Source organism: Oryx dammah, unplaced genomic scaffold (assembly GCF_014754425.2).
Source record: "Oryx dammah isolate SB20612 unplaced genomic scaffold, SCBI_Odam_1.1 HiC_scaffold_2, whole genome shotgun sequence".
NCBI classification, from domain to species: Eukaryota; Metazoa; Chordata; class Mammalia; order Artiodactyla; family Bovidae; genus Oryx; species Oryx dammah.
In genome coordinates, this window is record NW_024070186.1 from 191,494,115 (window position 1) to 191,506,635 (window position 12,521).

General features: G+C 43.6%; 1 pseudogene; it reads right to left on the bottom strand.

The window, feature by feature from the left end:
* Positions 1-11,968: 11,968 nt before the first annotated feature.
* Positions 11,969-12,066, bottom strand: LOC120859696 (annotated as a pseudogene).
* Positions 12,067-12,521: the final 455 nt, after the last annotated feature.

Sequence of the window (12,521 nt, forward strand, 5' to 3'; positions counted from 1 at the left end):
AAGGCATAAACAAGACTGCTCCGTAATCACGTTTAAAGTCGGATGAAAACAAGAATATCGTTGGAACAAGAAAAAGACCAAACGTTTCCCCTATTCTGACAAATATGAGTAACAGCTGCTTCTTTATCCGGTTAGACTTCCACCTTAAATATTTAAGGCTTTCAATCATAAAACTGTCCCTGATTCCTAACATCAATTCCAGAGTAAAAGCCCACTTACTCAAATCCTCCCCCAAATCACTTAACCCAGGCCCAAATTCCATGCTAAGCCTTTTTAACCACCTCCCCACCCTTCTTTTTGGCCACTAGCGAGGCTTGCAGGCTCTTCGTTCCCTGACCAAGGATCAAACTCTAGTGTGGAGTCCCAACCACTGGACGGCCAGGGAATCCCCTAAACACTCTCTTACTGAGGTAAATGCAGTCTTCCTTCTCAAACGGAGCCGATAAACTCAATTTTTTCAACTACAGGTGTGTTCCTGGTTGTTGTTTAGTTGCTAAGTCATGCCTGACTCTTTGCAACCCCATGGATTGTAGGCCTCCAGGCTCCTCTGTCCATGGGATTCTCCAGGCAAAAATACTGAAGCGGGTTGCCATGCCCTCCTTTCAGGGGATCTTCCCAACCCAGGGATCGAACTAGCACCTCTTACATCTCTTACACTGGCTGGAGGATTCTTTACCACTAGTACCACCTGGGAAGCCCCACACCCTGCTTGGTGTGGCTTAAATGCTACCTCCTCTAGGAAGCCGCCTCTGATTGCCCCCACCCAGCCCCCTCCTCCAGGCAGTCAGTTGCTCCCTTCTTGATGCTCCCCCTGCTCCGAATCCCGATGGCTGGCATGTGGCAGTCACAGGGTGTCCTCACCATCTGTCTACCTAGGAGTCTGGGGAGAGGGTTGTGCTAGAAACCCAGCATCTAATTCTGGCTTTGAGTGGTGCTTTTAGAATGCTTGCAGAACACAGGAATGAGGGAGAGAGAAAGGAAAGGAGTCTGAAAAAGTAAAGGATGAATGAATATGCAATTGAGATAACCTAGCGATGGATGGATGAGTGACTGAGGAAGTTAGTGAGTATGAGAAAGAATGAATGAACACTCAGCAAAGAAATGGCTCCTCCGTGAATGAAAGCGCACACCACGGTAGATGAACAGACAGTTACAGAGCTAAGAGGGCAGCCATCTCCCTGACACCCCCAGCTCAGGGTCTGGCCCAGAGCTGGTGCTTGGCAGACAGCTGCTGGCTGGAAGTTAAGTGAATGAAATAAATGAATGCACAAAGGTGGGAAAGAGAGAGTTAAGGCATGTAGGTAATAGCAACCTCAATGTCTAAGCCTAGTCTAAGTGTTTTGACATGTTTGTCATCCTGATAAGGACTGAGAGGGCCGAGAGGGGCAAGAGACCAACTCAGGGTCACCCAGACTCAAACCCAGCTTGGCTGGCCCCTATGACGGCCTGAGTGACCTCATGAGTCATGGATCGATGGACCAAGGGTCCCCAGCAGACCCTGGTGGGGCCCTCCAGTTCAGTTCAGTTCAGTTCAGTTCAGTCCAGTCACTCAGTCGTGTCCGACTCTTTGCGACCCCATGAATTGCAGCACGCCAGGCTTCCCTGTCCATCAGCAACTCCCGGAGTTCACTTAGATTCACATCCATCGAGTCAGTGATGCCATCCAGCCATCTCATCCTCGGTCGTCCCCTTCTCCTCCTGCCCCCAATCTCTCCCAGCATCAAAGTCTTTTCCAATGAGTCAACTCTTAAAATGAGGTGGACAGAGTACTGGAGTTTCAGCTTTAGCATCATTCCTTCCAAAGAAATCCCAGGGCTGATCTCCTTCAGAATGGACTGGTTGGATCTCCTTGCAGTCCAAGGCACTCTCAAGAGTCTTCTCCAACACGACAGTTCAAAAGCACCAATTCTTCGGCGCTCAGCCTTCTTCACCCTCCTAATGCTGAAGCCAGATTTGAGGTCTGTTCTGGGGGGGGGGAAAGAGTGTCTGCCCATCCTCACTCCTCACCAGTTGTCCCACAAGAGTGGACTCAGCCTCTCAGTGACACCCTCTGTCTGCCACCAGAGGGCAGCAAAGCTTTACCCAGCCCCACACGCTCCTGGGACCCCGAGGCACCAGAACTGGGCCCAGAGAGGTTGAGTAACTTGCCCAAGGTTGCAGTAAATGATGGAGCTGGGATAATCACAATGTGTCTGACCTCAAAGCCAAAGTTCTTAATTATTATTATGCCATAAAGCCACTACGTAACCCAATTCGTTGGCTTAAAATTCTTTATGCGATGGGTCCTGCTTCCTCCCTGCAGCCTGCCTCCTCTCTCCCTTCTCTGTTGCCTAGGGCCCCCATAGCACCCAAACAAGATTTTTTGGCTCCTCCTTTGGCCTCATTCCAGGCACACAGGTCACCACCCAGGGGCAGGGCAGACCTATGCAGAGAACAGAAGTTCAGGTGCAATCAGAGCACAGTGAGATAGGGAGGCTTGGACATCCCCTCCCTTACTGGGGCTCTGGGTGGCAGCTGAGCTTGCATGAGCTTTTCTTGGAAGTGTTCCACTGTGTGTTGATGCATATGGGCTTCCCAGGTGGCATTAGTGCTAAGGAACCCGCCTGTCAATGGAGGAGATCTAAGAGACAAGGGTTTGATCCCTGGGTCAGGAAGATCCCCTGGAGGAGGGCATGGCAACCCACTCCAGTATTCTTGCTGGGAGAATCCCATGGATAGAGGGGCCTGGCAGGCTACAGTCCGTGAGGTCGCAGAGAGTCAGACACGACTGAAGCAACTGAGCACACGTGCACCCACATGCAGCTTGGGTCAACTAACACTCTATAGATTGCATCCATGTTCCTTGAAGCTGCAGCGGAGTGGGAAAGGGCCACGAGAGGGACCTGATCATTCTCCCTGCTGAATTCCTTGTGGGGACACCTCTGTCTCACTGGCAGGCAAAGATGTCTTGGACCAGGAAAGTGACTCACTCCTCTCCAGCTCCTTGGCAGCCCCAGAAAGTGCAGTAGAGCCTGTTCCCTTTTCCTCAAGAACCTCCCACCCAGCTTCATGAGGAACACGGGCCATCAGTCATGAAGTCTGAATCTGTTGTTCCCTCTTCACCTCCAATGGTTGAAATGTCTCCCTCCCTGCCCCATGAGACATTTCAGCCTGTCTCGCAGCCATACAGACCACAAGAGCTTGAAGCACAGAAACTTTGGTTTAAAGCCTGGATCTAGGAACTTTCCTGGTGGTCCAGTGGCTAAGACTATGCTTCCAAGGCAGGAGGCCTGGGTTCAATCCCTGGTCAGGGAACTAGATCCCACGTCCCACAACTGAGTTTGCACACTGCAGCTAAGACCTGGTGCAGCTGAATGAAAAAAAAAAAAAATCCTAGATCTGCCATTTACAGTTTTTTGACCCTGAGTGAGTCATCAACCTTTCTGAGTTTTAATTCATTATCTCTAAGATGGGAATTATTACACTCATCTAATGGGATGAGTTAAGGGCTAATGAAGATCAAATCTGTGAACAGGACAGGAGCTGGAATCCTTGACAAGGCCAGCCATCTGGGTCCAGCGCCCTGTTTCCCAGGACTCCCCAGAGCTGGCTCCACCAGCGATTTCTTCTTTTTCTGGGGTCCTCACTCTCTTCCACTCCAGTACTCTTGCCTGGAAAATCCCATGGACGGAGGAGCCTGGTGGGCTGCAGTCCATGGGGTCGCTAAGAGTCGGGCACGGCTAAGCGACTTCACTTTCACTTTTCACTTTCATGCATTGGAGAAGGAAATGGCAACCCACTCCAGCGTTTTTGCCTGTAGAATCCCAGGGGTGGGGGAGCCTGGTGGGCTGCCATCTATGGGGTCGCACAGAGTCGGACACGACTGAAGCGACTTAGCAGCATCAGGAGCACTCTCTCTCTTCTTCAGCATAAAAACATGCTCCGTCTCCCAGGAGTCTGCCTCCTTCTCCATGTGCTCTCCTTTCTCTATCACAAAACTGCTTTCCAGAAAATTTAGTCATGAAGATAAAAAAACAGTCTTAAGACAGAGAACCAAGTAGTTACCATGTATCCATTATCTAACTTTAACAGTAATTCCCTAGTATCAACTAACACTCAATTTTTAAAATGTCTCAATGGTCTCATAATTTTTTTAAAACCATTGGATTATTCTCATTAGTTATCATGTCTTATCTTACCTACATCAGTTCTCCTTCCCCTTTTCTTCTTCATGACAATTATTTGTTGAAGAAACAATATTTTTTCCTATAGAATTTCTCAGTTTGGGATTTGGACAACTACTTTTTTTTTAAAGTATCTTTTCACGTGTCCTTCTATAGCCTTATCATCATCATCATTTTCTTGGGGGCAGTAAACTCAGTTAGATCTAGAGACTGGATTTAAATTCAGATTCACTTTTGTTGGTTTGCTTGCCTCACAGGAGGTGCTGTGTTCTTTCCTCTGTCTCACCTGAGGATCCCCACTGGGACTGGCTGTTCTGCTTTTAGTCAGGTTAGGATTGACTGGGGGTTAGAAGTTGGCAGTATAATCCATCCATTATAAAGTTCCAAAAACCTGATCTAATGGTTTTTTGCAGCCTATAATGGTTGTTCCTGGATCCATTATTTCACTGAGTGCTACAAAACAGTCAACTTCTAATTTCAGCATTCTTTATGCATTTTTAAGCTGGAATTTTTCTCCAAAGAACTTCCCTCATTGCCCATTATCCTGTATAAGAGATGCTATTGACACCACATCTCTTTGGCCTCCCTTTGCGTTTACCATATACGCTGACAGCTGCCCATCTCAAACGCCCATGTCTTTCTGCTTCTTTGGATATAGCATCAGTTGCCAAGAATCTCACCTGAGGTGGATCACTTATGTTGTTGCCTTAGATCTTGAAGGATATGAAATAAATGACTATGATATGAGTTGTAGAGTTGGCTGGTTTTTCTTTACTGCCCTAGAAAATTTGGAAGACAACCGACTCAGGGCAGCCAATGGAACCTCGCACCGAAAGGCTTGCCCACCTGGCAGCACCTAAAGAGACTCTCATTTCCTGTATCTGGAGGAAAGTCTATGTTGAAAAACAGACCCAGCAGGAGAGGATAGAAAAAAGGCACCAAAGTAACATTCGAAGAGATGATGGCTGAGAAATTTCTAAAATTAACGAAAGACCCGAATTCACATATTCAAGAAGCTCAGTAAATCCTAAGCAGGATAAATACCAAAACACCATACTTCGGCATTCCAGAATCAAACTTCTGAAACTCAAAGGTATAGAGAGAAAAATCTAAAATATCCACAGAAAAAAAATACATTAAATTCAGGGGAATGGCAACAACAATGGCTTACTTCTTAAGAGTAATTATAGAAACCAGAACAAATGGAATGATGTCTTTAAGGTGCTGAAAGGAGCAGCCCTTGCTAACCTAGCCATCTATGGCTAGTGAAAATATTCTGGTAAACTAAGGCAAACTAAAATACATAGCCAGTGGGAATTTGCCGTCTGACACGGAGAGCTTTACCTGGTGCTCTGTGACAACCTACAGGGGTGGGAAGGAGTCTCAAGAGGGAGGCGATATATGTGTACCTACGGCTGACTCATGCTGAAATATGCCAGAAACCAATAAAACACCGTAAAGCAATCATGCTTCAATTAAAAATAAAATATTTTTAAAAAGAGGGCAAATTTTTTTAGACAAACAAAAGCTGAGAGACTTTGTCTCCAATAGATCTGCACTAAAAGACTACCACCTCCCCCCACCCCACAAGGCAGAAGGAACATATTTCACAGCTAGTTTGGAACTTTAGGAAGGAAGGAAGAAACCTGGAATGTACAAATAAATGGAGAAAATTTTAAAATTATGGAAAACGGTATGGCAATTCCTCCAACAATTAAACATAGAATTCCCATATTATCCCGCAATTCAACTTCTGGGTATATACCTAAAAGCATCGAAAGCAGGGACTGGACAGATACCTGAACATCTATACTGCACTCATAGCAGTTCTTATTAACAACACACAAAAGGTGGAAACCATCCAAACATCTAGTGACAGAGGAATGGATAAACAAAGGTGGTATACATGCAGTGGACTATTATTCAGGCTTAAAAAAGGGAGTTCTGACACATGCTGCAACATGGGCAAACCTTAAAGACACTATGCTAAGTGAAACAAGGCAGACACGAAGACAAGCATCGCATGCTTCTCTCAGCCAAGGTACTTAGAAGTCAAATCCGACATGATGGTACTGGGTGGGTGGGGCGGGGGAGGGAATGCAGAGGTAAGTGTTTAAAAATTTTTTTTTTGAAATTGATGGTGGTATTGGTTGCACAACAAATATGTATTTAATACCACTAAACTGTATACTTAAAAATGGTTAAAGTAGTATATCTAATGTCTTGTATATTTTTCCAGATAAAAAAGTTTTAAAGGCTACTGTTTAGGGCAACAATAATTACAGTGTCTACTGAGGTTTCTAATTCACTTAGAAGTAAATTATACAACAACACAGAAGGTTGAGAGAAGAGGTATAAACGGAATTGTACAATTGTCAATTTCTTACATCTTTCCTGAAGTTGCAAAATGCAAATTTAAGGTAGATTATAATAAAGTAAAAGGCATACTGTAATCTTGAGATTAACCATTTGACAAAATGTATAAAAAGGTATAATTAAAATGTCATAGAGGTGATAAAACAATAATAAAAATAATTCTTACTTATCCAAAAGATTAAATAAAGGAAAGGAAGAACAAAAAAATCAGCTGGAACAAATGGAAAACAAGTAGCAAGATGATAGAGACGATCTCTAAAAGACAGAGGTTGCCTGACTGGAGTTAAAAAAAAAAAAATCAACAAGCTGACTGTATGTTTCTCAACAAGTGACACACTTCAAGTATAAGGACATAGAAAAACTGAAAACATTAAGACAAAAAAAAGGTATACCCTACAAATACCAACTATAACAGAGCAAGGGTGACCCTATTAATAACAACATAGATTGTAGAGTACTATCAGAGATAAAGAGGGTCATTTCTTAATGATAAATTCAACAGAATGACATAACAAACCTAAATGGATGATGAGTCTAATAACAGAGCTTCAAAGTACAGGGAGAAAAAAAACCTGGCAGAACTAAAGGAGAAACAGGCAAACCCACAATCATATTTGGACGTTTTAACACTGCTGCCTTGGCAGTTAGTAAAAATAAAGAAAGAAACACAGACAAAAGCATTAATGAGTATATAGAAGACGTGAGCAATACTCACAATTAACTTGACCTAATTGACATTTATAGAACATTCCAACCAAGAACAGCAGGATGCACATTCTTGTCAAGTGTGCATGGGACAGTCACCAAGAGAGACCTTGTACTTGGGTCATAAAACAAGTCTCAATACATTTCAAAAGATTAAAATCATACCAGACATATTTTCTGACCACAGTGAAATTAGAGTTTAAGGTGGTTTCAACTTATATCTATTGTGAAATAATTACTGCAAAATTTAATTAGCATCCATCATCTCATATGGAGACTAAATAGAGTTCCCTCGTCACTCTAAACCACAGGACACAGCCCCAGTTCAGACTGGGTTACGACGCAACCTCAAACTCACTAAGGGGTATCAAGCAAGGTTGACAGATTTGGCCAGTAAAGAAATGCACCTTTTTATTTTTAATTTACTTTGGCGTGCTGTGTGCAAAGTTCACAGCATCTCAGCTCCCTGAAGAAGGATCGAACCCATGCCCCTTGCAGTGGAAGCATGGAGCCCTAACCATTGGACAACCATGGAATTTCCGAAACAAATCTTTTTCAATTCAGTTTATCATGTACATCGAGAGCAAAAGCAAGATCAGTCAAGGTGGCAGCTTCCCGTGACCCTTCTTCAAAAGGATGACCCCAAAACAAGAGATGACAATGTAACATGAGGGGTGGGGCACCCTGATAGCCAGGAGTCATTTCTGTGTAGTTTGATAACCTGCAGCTGTACTCTAAGACGTGCGAGGCAGAAAGCCTCCTATGTCATTAGAGCCCAGGAGGAAACGAGAAAAAGGCCTTCCTGGAAGAGGGAGAGGAAGCCCCTCCATAAGCTCCCTAAGTTGTCATGTTCTGGGAGGACCACAGGGGGTCCTGCCAAGGTTGAGGTCAGCTGTGGTTAAGTCTTGCCTACATGACCGAGGTAGAGATGCACGTGGTCGCCAGGGCCACGCGCAGGAACTATTTCCCTTTCAGGGTTAAGACTTCTCTTCCTTCCCCAGCTAAGGCTGGAGGCAGGAGAGAGCCTTGAGTCCAGGGGGGCGATTGTGGGTGGATTCTGTCCTCTTGCTTTCTAGTTACTGTCTTGATCCTGGTGGGGGCCAAGAGACAGAGGAGGGAAGGTGACCAGGCGGTTCCTACCTAGCTGGATGCCTCGGCGTTCTCTCCGCCTGGCCGAAGTCTAGAGAGGGCTCCTCCTGCGGAGGAGCATACTTGCTTGTATGCTTCAGAGGACCAAATATTGAGTCTTTCTGAGGCATCTCCTGCCATGGGATCTAAAGAAACTCCAGACATGCCGACTCCTCTGTCCGGAGGTCACAGACAGCTTAAAAGACGTTTCCAGACCTGAGATGGAGAACCAGTCACCCTTTCTCAGCTGCAAGGGACCAAGTGGAAAGCACCATGCCCCATGTGCCTCCTTGGAAGGAACTCAGCACACCTGTAGCTCCTTTTCTCTTTTTCCCTCCTCTCAACTCTTCCACGTGCTTGAAATAGGGGCGTGGATTCAGGAGACACAGAATCAGCCAATGAACATTTATTAATCTTTCCAAAGAACCAGCTTTTGGTTTCATTGATTTTTCTGTATTGATTTCCTCTTTGATCTTTATTATTTCTATTTTTTTCCCTGTTTGCTTTAGATTTAATTTGCTCTGCTTTTCCTGGTTTCTTAAAACTGAAGCTGAAAAAAAAAAATTGAAGCTGAGATCGTTGATTTCAGACCTTTCTTCTTTTCTAAAGATAGACATTTAGTGCTGTAAATTTCTCCTGGGAAACTGTTAGAGCAGCATCCCACACCTTCTAATGTTGTGCTTTCATTTTCATTCAGTTGAAAACACTCTCTAGGGCTTCCCTGGGAGTTCAGTGGTTAAGAATTAGCCTTGCAGTGCAGGGGACACCCGGTAGATCCCTGGTCTGGGAAGATCCTACCTGCCTTGGGGCATCTAAGCCTGAGCCACACAACTACTGAGCCTGCGCTCTAGAGCCTGGGAGCCAGAGCTACTGAAGCCCGGGCAGCCTAGAGCCCGCGCTCCACAGGAGGAGCCACCACAAGGAGAAGCCCGCGCACCGCAATCAAGAGTAGCCCCTGCTCAATGCAACTAGAGAAAGACCCAGCAACAAAGACCCAGCACAGCCCCAAATAGCTAACTAATCATAAAGAAAACACACTAATTTCCTTTTTGACTTACCCTTTGATGTATTTAGGAGTGTGTGATTTAACTTCCAAACATGTGGGGATTCTCCAAGGATCTTTCTGTTACTGATTTATTTAGCTCCATGTGGTCCGTGTATATGACTTGAATCCTCTCGATTTTATTGGGACTTGCTTCACAGGCCAGATTAAGATCTATCTTGGTAAATGGCCACTGTGCACTTGAGAGACTTTGTATTCTTTTGTTGTTGAGTGGAGTATTCGACACGTGTATGAGGTCAAGTTAGCTGATGGTGTTTTTAAGTCTTCTTATTCCTGTTGCTTTTCTGCCTATTCTTCTATCAACTATTGAGTAGTACTGAAATCTCTGACTACAGTTTATGAATACCCATTTCTCCTTGTACTTCTCTTACTTTTTGTTTTATGTATTTTGAATCCCTATTGTTAGTGTACATAATTGTTTAGGTTGTTATGCCCTCTTGATTAACTGACCCATTTATGATTACAAAATGATCTTCTTGGTCCTTGGTAAATATTCTTTACTCTAAAATCTATTTTATATATTAATATTGCCACTTCAGTTACCTTTTGATTAGTGACAGCATAGCGTATCATTTTCTTTCCTTTTACTTTTATCCTATTTCTGTCCCTGTTAAACAACAACTTCCCATTCTTTCCACCCCCAGGGCCTGGTGTCCCACTCTCTCTCTGCATTTGCCTGTTCTAGGCACCTCATATGCTTTCTGAATCTTTACTTCCTTTGAAGAGTTGGAGTATTATTCATGTTAATTCTTCTTTGAATGTTTGGTAGAATTCACCATTGAAGCTATCTGGTTTTGGACTTTCCTTAGTTGAGGGGTTTTTTTATTACTGATGCAATCTCTTCATTAGTTACAGGCCTGCTGAATATTTCTGTTTTGTCTTGTGTCACTTGAGGCAATTTGTGTATTTCAATAAATTTGTCCTTTTCTCTTGGATTATTTAGTTTCTTGCCATATAGTTGTTCATGGGCTTCCCAGGTGGCACCAGTGGTAAAGAATCCACCTGCCAATGCAGGAGACACAAAAGACTTGGGTTGGTCCCTGGGTTGGGAAGATCCCCTGGAGAAGGAAGTGGCAGCCCACTCCAGTTTGCCTGGAAAATCCCATGGACAGAGGTGTCAGGCGGGCTACAGTCCATGGGGTCGCAGAGTTGGACACGACTGAGTAAACAGGCACATAATTGTTCATAGTATTCTCTTACAAAATTTTGTACAATAAAGTCAATAGTAATGTCTCCACTTTTATTTCTAATTTTAGTTTTTTTTAGTTTCCTTTGCCAGTCTGGTTAAAAGTTTGCCAAATTTGTTGATCTTTTCAAAGAACCGAATTTTAAATTCCATCAATTTTCTCTACATTTTCCCTTCATTTTTTGCAAAATATTCTTGCTGGGTATAGAATTCTAGGCTGACAGTTTTAAAGATGGTAACCTACTGTCATTTTGCTTCCATTATTTCCAAGGAGAAAACTATTGTCCAAGGAAAAACAGGTAATATGTCTCTTTTCTCTACTTTTAAGATTTTCTCCTTATCCCTGACTTTAAGCAATTTGAGTATGATATGTCTTGATATAATTTTCTTAATGTTTCTTGCACTTAGGGTTTTGTTGAGTTTCTTGAATCTGTAGGTTTACAGTTTGCATCAAATTTTGAAAAATTTTAGCCATGATTTCCTCAATTTTGGGGGTCCTCTTATCTCTCCCTCTCCCCTCCTCTCCCTTCCTCTGCTGCTGCTGCTGCTGCTGCTGCTGCTGCTGCTGCTAAGTCGCTTCAGTCATGTCCAACTCTGTGCGACCCCATAGACGGCAGCCCACCAGGCTCCCCCGTCCCTGGGATTCTCCAGGCAAAAACACTGGAGTGGGTTGCCATTTCCTTCTCCAGTGCATGAAAGTGAAAAGTCAAAGTGAAATCGCTTAGTCGTGTCCGACTCTTCGCGACCCCATGGACTGCAGCCCACCAGGCTCCTCCATCCATGGGATTTTCCAGGCAAGAGGACTGGAATGGGGTGCCACTGCCTTCTCTCTCCCCTCCTCTAGGGACTCCAATTACACGTATACAGCTGTTTGAAATCATCCCATGTTTCACTGATGCTCTGCTCATTTTAAAACAGCTTATCTTCATTTTGTTTATCTTTATTGTGACTACATATATATATTTCTCATAAAAGTTGCTACTTAAAAATGTATATGACACCATTCTTTATAGATTGGAGAAGGTAACCCTTTCTGTGAGTACATGATGAAAATAAACTATCCTCCTTATTAGGACAAAGTGAAAACGATACACAGATTGTCACTATTGTCACCATGAAGTTAGAACGCTTCCACTCTTTAGACAATGGAGCTGCATCCCCTTCTAGGCATAAGATCACTGTCTGACTATTGCTTTCCTTTTTTTTTTTTTTGATGTTAGCAGTTGTTGAAGCCTAATGCCTACATTTGTTTATTTGCTGGGAGTTTCAAAATAATATTCAAATTATGTCTCTTTTTTTTCTTACTTATTAACTGGAATATATAAAGAGATGCTTTCGGCCATCTACTACAAAAGAGAGAGCTTCAGAAATTTGCATGTCATCCTTGCTCAGAGAATAATAATCTCTGTATTGTTGCAGTGTTACTGTATGTGCTGCCAAAGCTCCATTTTAGAGAGTTTTAAGCATACAATTCAGGGGCATTAATCACATTCACATCATTGTGCATCCATCATCAGAGCAACTTCCAAAACCCCACACAGAGATTCTGGACCCATTAAGCAACTTTCCGCTCCCCTTTCCCCTAGCCCCGGGTAACTTCTCTTCTACTTTTTGTCTCTGTGAATTTGATGGTGTTCTTTAAAGCTTCTGGGCACCACACTGTCATCTCGATTAGTTTCCAAATATGTGTCCAACTTAAACAGCTCTAAGTTGAAACTCATAATGCAAACATCGACAAGAGCATAAAACCTCTAATGAGCTTTCTGCATCCAGCGCCAAACAAAGAGAATAAGGTCAGTGAGAGATCATTTATCCAGAACCACACAAGCCTCCTCTCCCCTCGAAGACCTGGCTCCTTGGCCAGTTCCCTTCCTACCATCAGGATTCTTCATTCATGTTA